We start from the raw sequence: 8,176 nt of genomic DNA, 5'->3' as shown, positions 1-8,176 counted from the left end.
GAGGCATTTGTTATCTTTGGAAGGGACTGAAGAAATGAGATCCATTGATTCCAAGTACAATTTCTGGACAGACGCTGTCTGGTACTGACTCTACCTCTTACACCTCGGTGAACTTGGGCAATGTACTTAACCTCTCTGCCCCTCAGTTTATTTATCTGTAGCATGGGGATAACAATTCTGCTAGGACAGATGTCGGCTATTACTTATTGTCAAATCAATTTTAATGTTGATATTTTTATCTTCTGGTAAATAAAAGAAGAAATAATTGAGGATTAAGAATTCTGAAGTTTGCCGCTAAATTTACATCATGTAAGTGATTACTTCTTCCGCTTAGCAATAAGCAGCAACATATTTCTTGAGTTGGAAATATCATTACAGCCAAGCCAAAAGTTGCAAACTCAAATGCCAGTGGAGCAGGTTGCATGAAGACTGTTGAATTGGATAATTGACGACACTTTCAAGAGGGCAGCCCTACTTGGTACCCCCATAAAACTGTGACCTCAAAATTACCAAATCTTCTTTTGCATTTGCCCCAAGAGATACCAGAAATCCAGACTTCTATGCAAAATTTCTCAATTTTTAAATTTCAGCAAGTTATTTTTTCAATATCTAGCACTTACATGCTTACTAACAACATACCACCTGTTGGCAACCTCTGGCTTGCAGCCTGAAGTCTGAAGCCCCACTCCCCTAGTCACAGAACAGACTTGTAGCTACCACATGCTGTTACCATGACTACAAATAATCCCAGAGATAGGTCAGGAAACTTTATCTTATTTATGGAGCACCTCCAGGCTGGGAAACCTGCGTGTCCACTCAGCTATGTGCTAGAGTCACCCTTTTTTTTGCCACAGATATTAGTTTACCGCAAGACTACTCTTGTCAGAACCCCCAGAACCTCCAGGTCAAATTCTCAGCCCATCCCAAGATTCCAGCCACTCACCGGTGATATTATTTATGGTATCAATTACTAATGCTCCTGAGATTAAGAACCCGGTAAAACAGATGCCAGAGAAGCTGTTGCTAAAATTGTCTATGTATGGTTAGAGGCAAGGAGAACCCCGCCCCTGCCCTGGACATTTGTGGAAAAGAGGGGGAGGTTATTGAGGCCAGCATCCAACGTGTTCGCACTCAAGTCTGCTGAAGCCCACAAGATGATCCATTTGGGGAAACCAGGGCTGGTAGCAGCTGTTGAGTAAGCCTTGCTCATTTTAGGATTATGAGAGAGCTGAGGAAGCCTTGATAAGCCGCTAAGAGCAAAGTCTATCTTTGGAATCCTGCATAATTTTCCTGCAGACTTGATCCATAGGGAGCTAGAGCTAGGGTTAGTTAAAATTTAATGCCTATAGGTAGTCAAAATATATTTTAAAATTTTATTTCATCATTTTTGGGCTTTTTTTTCTTTTTGTGGAGAACAAGCCATCGCTATGTTGCCCAGGCAGGTCTCAAACTCCTGGGCTCAAGCTATCCTCTGCCCTCTACCTCCCTAAGTGCTGGGATTACAGGCATGAGCCACCACCAGGACCTATTTCATCATTATTTATACTGGAAATAAGTAAATAAAGAGTTAAATAAATAAATAAGAAAAACCTAAATATCTACAGTGAACTGCATAAAAATTATGGCACATAGTCCGGGCGAGGTGGCTCACGCCTGTAATCCCAGAACTTTGGGAGGCCGAGGCGGGTGGATCACGAGGTCAGGAGATCGAGACCATCCTGGCTAACACGGTGAAACCCGTCTCTACTAAAAATACAAAAAATTAGCCAGGCATGGTGGCAAGTGCCTGTAGTTCCAGCTATTTGGGAGGCTGAGACAGTAGAATGTTGTGAACCCAGGAGGCGGAACTTGCAGTGACCCGAGATCGCACCACTGCACTCCAGCCTGGGTGACAGAGAGAGACTCTGTCTTAAAAAAAAAAAAAAAGAAAAGAAAAGAAAAGAAAAGAAAAGAAAAGAAAAGAAAAAAAAAATGGCACATCAATATTATGGAATAGTATGCAGCCAACAGCTATGGGATACCTGAGTTTTTCAAAGGCTATGTATAGAATAATATGTATGGTATTGTTCTTTTTTTGGTTAAAGCAAATAAAGAAAAGAAGGAAGGAAATAAAAACTTATGTGAATATATTTGTCAGAGTAAACATATGTGTGAGTATGTAGGTCGAATAGGTTTAGAGAAAAAAATCTGGAAAGCTACATACCAAACCATTAACAATAGTACATCTGGGGATAGTTTTTATTTTTGTTGAATATACTTTGGCATTTCATTTTGTTACAACAAGCAAGAAGTCATTTTGTAAATTTTAAAAGTGAATATATAAAGAAAATATTTAGTCCTTATCAGATCAACTCATTAGTTCATTAACTCATTAACTTAGCACCTACTGTGACTCCACAACTGTGCTGTATGCCATCAAAAAGAAAAAAGAAAAAACTTCTGTCTTAAGCATCATAATCCAGTAGAGGAGCCTATATATATGGATAGCTTACAAATATTTTTCAAACTCAAGTAGTCAAGTCCTTTCTTTTTCATAAGTCAAAAAGAACTGTCATTATTCTTATGTTATAGATGAAGGAAGGTGACATGCAGAGAAAGTGATGTCAGCAAGTGAGAGAACTGGATTGCGATTCCAAATCCAGGAGTTTCTCTACCAAATGCTGATGGGTAAGTGTCTTCTTTCAGGTTTTCTGTTTCTCAGAGTGCCATCGCTATGAAAAGAAAATATATTTCAATAATAACTAAGTATTAAGAAGCACTTACAAGTGCCTGGGCAGAGATGACATATCGAAGTTTTCTAGTGTAATTTTCAAATGAGATTTGTCAGCTTATTATTATTCATCTTTCTTCTTATTTATTTCTTTAAACAGAATCTACTCCAAAGATTGACCAAAAATCATGGACAAGACCCAGCTATCTTTCATGGAACATTAGAGATGGCAAAGACCTTAGAAATCACCTTGTTTGACACCTCTATTTTAAAGACAGGAAACCGAAGCCCAGAAAAGCCTGAAGGCTGTCATAACTGGTGATTAGTGGCAGAGCTGGGACGTGAATCTACTACTCTTTCAGCCCATCCATGCCATGCTTATCATTATGAATGACCCAGTGAAACACCCAGCTAGCATTCCTGGGTGCCCCAGTTTACCAGGAAGGTGCTCTCATCAATTGCAATCTGACCTAAGTAAAATTCTCACTGGTTTAATGGTTCTGCAGATTGGCATTAATGGAATAGGCAGTCTTGCTAATCTAATCATGTCTTTCTTTAAATAGCTTGGGCTGACATGTTGTTTTCTGTCCAGAAGATAGATGGGCAAACACCAGCACAACTAGCATTTATCAAGTATCTAGTATACAGCCCTCAATGAGATTAGCGTTTTTGGTTGCATTATTTTAACATTATCTTTAATAGTCTAGGAGGCATTGATGTCTATCTTATAGCTAATAAATAATGCAACCAAGGCTAAAACCCAGGCCTTTAAAAAAAAAAAAAAAAACTAGGTCTAGAGATCTTTCTATGTGTTTCGCCTTCCAGAGTATAGCAGAAAAACCACTGAATTTATCCCAAGGATTGTAGCTTCTTTAGAAGCAAAACATGCCAGTAAAATCTTGGTTTCCAGGGGGGAGTCAAAGGAAATCAAATAAGAATGTATTTCATTCTGTCATCTCCTGACCTATAAAACAGAGTTAGAAGACCAGACTGCTGGAGAGTTGCTGCCATTAGGCCTTACAGGAGGCTGTGCTCACTTCTCATTGTTCCAGATTTTTTAATCTTGTCTTCAGGCCAGTTTCTTTATCTCTTCTCATCACAGCAGCACTCCATCCTGTCCAAGCATAGGAAATCTGTGCTGTATTGAATAGATGACAGAACTTGGACTTTAAGCCACTGAGTTTTTTGTGATGGGCAATTAGGAGTGCTAAAGCCAAAAATGGATACTCATTTAAATCTAAGGGTTACTCTCCCATCCTCCCACCTCCATCTTAATGTCACCTAGTTCTAATCAGGGTCTACTGCTTAATGCAGTAGGAGAAAGATGAAGTTTTGTTTACAATAGGAGGTCCCATTGTGACTGTGTTCTTGTAGTGCAACTCTTTTCAAAGCAACATATAGTGATCTGAAATAAATATATATCCCCTACTGTTGATTCTTCTTTTAATTTTTTCTCTAAACAGAAAGGACTGTGTCATTGAAAGCATAAAATGCACCTAAAAAAATATTCTTCAGTGAAGCCCAATAGAATCAAGGTGTGACATCCCCAAGAACAGCCAAGTCACAAAAGAGCTAGTCATGCTGAAGGCCAAGTTAAATAACTCATAATTTTGGATCTCTCGGTCCCGCTAGCACCCTTGAGTGTGGGCTTATAAAATTCCTGAACAGGCAAGACGGCCCCTGTTGAATCTTGCTTGACTTGGCCCCTTCACGGGTAACTCTTCTGTGATTTGGCTTTCCCAACACATCTCACACCTTCACCTTCCCACAAGTGACCTTTTCACTCTGTACTTGGCTTTTCTGTGGTGGGTTAAGTGCCTGCACACATTCACGTCATCATGTTCCTGGTGTGAAGATGACGTGGTCATATACGTGCTATTGATCTCCAAATACACAAAGGACATTGAAGCTCTGCTCAGGCTCCTGCAGTCTTTTCTGGGATAAGTATGGATATAAGGATATGGCAAGATGATGAATGCCCTACGTATACCTATGGTTCTGATTTGTATAGCCCCTTGTGCTGCACAGCTCTTTTTATGAAAGTGAGCTTCCACATACCTAATGGTGCTTAGTCCCTTAGACTCTGAATCTTAGACCATGTGTTGTTATTTCATACCACCCCAGAGCTATTTCTTCTTCTATACAATTTCCAGAAATCCATAGGCATACTGCATCATGTGGCAGTGGGCTTCTGCGTTTCCTTGGAGCCTTACGACAGGCCGCCCTAATTGTAATCACTGGTTCTCAGCTTACCGTCAGTCTGTGTTAAGCAGTCTCACTTTCAACTACTCATCGTCATCTCCAAAAAGCCTCCCCTGAACTTTGGACTGACCCAACTGCTCCCATAGTATCCATGTTTACCTCTATCATAGCATTTCCTCACTACAGTAATTGTTTCTATTTTTGGTCTGTCACGACACTAGACACATTAGAGCTCCTAAGTTGTATGGACTCGTTGTCATTTATCTGCATATTATCAAGGCTCAGCACTATGTCCTGCACAAAATACACATTCAGTACATACTGATGAGCCACTGTTGAAGGTTTAGTTGAATGGCTTAAGGTAAAAATTATTTCCAGGTCTGTGAATTAATTCTATTCCAGTGACTCTTTCTGTTGCCAACATTACTGTCATGAAATATTAAGTATGACTTGTTTTGACACTCAGACAGAAGGACATACAGCCCACTCGAGTTATCACTGCAAAAAGGCTAATTAGTTTAACTCTCAAAGAGTAACTTTATTTACCATGCCTTTGTTGGAGGGGAGGTGTTGAAAGGATGACTGACTTCCCCATGATTTCACCTTGTAGGAGACAAGGAATTTAGCAGCCACCTGGATTGGCCTTCGGTTTTGTCTATACCTCAGTATCCTTCAGTGTTATCTTCCTTAAATCTTCCCAAAAGTCTGTGTGAGGTTTCATGGGCATCACCAAACTAAACTGCCTGATAAGACATATGGACCCCTCAACCTCTGTTTCAACTTTTTATCTATGGTCTTCCCACCCTCCACTGACACAAAAGCATGCCTTTGTCTCAGATATAGACCGGGAGCCCCAGAGATAATCTTTACCAACCTCAGTATCTCCAGTTTTCTCTGTTCAGGAACATGATAAAGACGTCCCTGAGGGGGATTTTCTATCCCAGAGGTTTGAGCAGAAAACTGAGATTTTCCAACTCTGGATCCTTTGGCTTTGGCCCTGATTATTTTACTGGGTCCTTAATCTTCTCTAATTCTTAACAGTTTAAAAAAAGTATTTCCCTTGCCATGGTTGAGAAGAATGAGTCCTTGTTAGGATGAGATTTGGAGAGCTTTAATGAGAAGATGTGTGTAAGCACATGTTGCAAAGAGACAAAACCAGAATATAGAAACAAGGCTCTGTTGATGAAGCAAAAACCCTCCTGAGACCAGCAGACTCTGGTAATGGAAAATGGAACCAGTGGCATTTTGCTTATTTGTTCTGGGCATCATTCTGGATGAATGGATAGCTAATTTTTCTCTGTAAAGATTAATCAGTGACAGGACCCAAGATAGTTGTTGTTGTTGTAGAGGGTACCTCACCCTGTGAGCTTCCTTTCTGAGGAACACTACCAGCAACATCCTTAGGTCAAAGGCCTGAGCATTGCCACAGGGCTAGACAAAGCCTAATTCCAGAAGCTTAGTATAGAAGCTATGTATGAATATAGTTTCCAAACAAACTGAATCTTTGGGGACTGCAAATAACATCACATGATCGGGCCTTCCACACTCCTGCCTTGAAGTAGGAAGTGTTAGGCAACGACCTGCAAAAACTACAGGCTGAGCGGAGTGTGATCCTGACACTCTAGAGATGACTTCCATATGCAAGTCATACTTGAGCTCTTTCTGAATGAAACCAAACAAGAGGTGATTCCTATTATACTGTAAGCTTATTTAAGCCAGGGAACATGGCTTGTGTGGCATTCTCAGAATTTTGCCCAAGAAAAGAAATATTTTCTAAAAGTCTGCCTTATCAAATATTAATGACACTAATGTCAGATTGCCTGAGTGTGACCTTTGGCAAGATTCTTAGTCTTTCTGCATTTTTCTCTCACCTATAATGTGGGTATAATAATAATACTACAGCTTCATAAAGTTGTTGGAAATTAAATAAGACACTGTACTATCTAAGGCACTTAAGCTGGCATGAATAAGCACTTGAAAAATGTTTCTTGTTTTATACTTACCACTTGAGAAAAGCTCACTCTGCATTTTATAAATCCTCGAGATGTTTTAGGAGAATGGGAAGGAATCCTACTAAAAGATATATCTCACAGATGAACTGAACCCCAGTGGGGCAAAGTTAACTGTTCCAGATTGCTTTGCAAAGCATCTGAGAATCTGGGACTAGAAATTAGCCTTATCTTTGCCTGCTGGGTTTATATAAAGGAAAAGCAGATTGAGATTGGCTCAGGCTAGGTTGGCTCAGGGGCTGGCAGAAACTCCCTGATGCCTAACAAATCTGTTTCCTCTTCTTCCTATGAATTCAGCTAGACTATATTGCCCAGTTTCCCTTGCAGTTAGGTGTGGTCATTGGAGTTCTAACCGTTAGAATAGAGAGGAAGTCATGCACCAACACCAGACTGGGCTTATGAGTATCTCCCATGTACAAGTTTTTATTCTTTCTCCTCATCTGCTAGTTGAATGGAGAGGTACTGAGCTAAGGGCTGAAGATATTGAAGCCATTAAATGGAATATGATTGTTTTCCTAAATCATTGCTTGGAGAAGAGCCGCTCAATGAGAAACTCCATATTGGGTTGTGAGATGAGTGAGAAATGAACATTATTATGTTAAGATTTGGAAGTTTATCTGTTACCTCATCTAGACACAGCCTAAGAGGGGCTCTACCTGCCCACGTGTAGAAGGATGCATGGTGTGGGCAAGATGAAGAGAACTCCAAGAACCTTCTTCATGGAGTTCAAAAGCTTCCCTGAGAACGAGAGCTACCAGAGGTTGACTTGGCAATCCTTTGGCAGCCCCCTTTGTCCACTTTGGCTTCACTAGGTGAAAATACTAAAAATGACTCAAAACCCCTTTGGTTTTCTGTGCCTCTGCAGGGCCTGCAGTAAAGTGTAATAAAAGCAGAAACTGTTAGTAGGAAGCATCTGAAATGGGAAATGCCATTAGGCTGGCCCATAAAAGATGAGTGCTATGAGCAGTAAAATGAGCTAAGAAGGAAAACATGATGAATGTTTTCTCGGCTTTAAGCAGCAAGATCCCATTTCACCATCCCACGTGGCACTGTGTGCCTGACTGGAAAAAGCAAGGGCCTCTGTGCAGAGCCTGACTCAGGGAGTGTGGCAGCTGAGCTTATCCCTGGGGCCCCAGCTGGGGGAGTGGAGTGGGGTGGAGGTTTTAGGGGGTTTAGGGGGATGCAGCTTGATTTCTTCGTCACCTCCCAGGCCCTACTGATGCTTTCCAGGTTGAAGGTTCCCATTGAGACACTG

The sequence above is a fragment of the Macaca nemestrina genome, chromosome 1, assembly GCF_043159975.1.
Source record: "Macaca nemestrina isolate mMacNem1 chromosome 1, mMacNem.hap1, whole genome shotgun sequence".
Classification (NCBI taxonomy): domain Eukaryota; kingdom Metazoa; phylum Chordata; class Mammalia; order Primates; family Cercopithecidae; genus Macaca; species Macaca nemestrina.
This window is presented reverse-complemented; position numbering follows the sequence as displayed.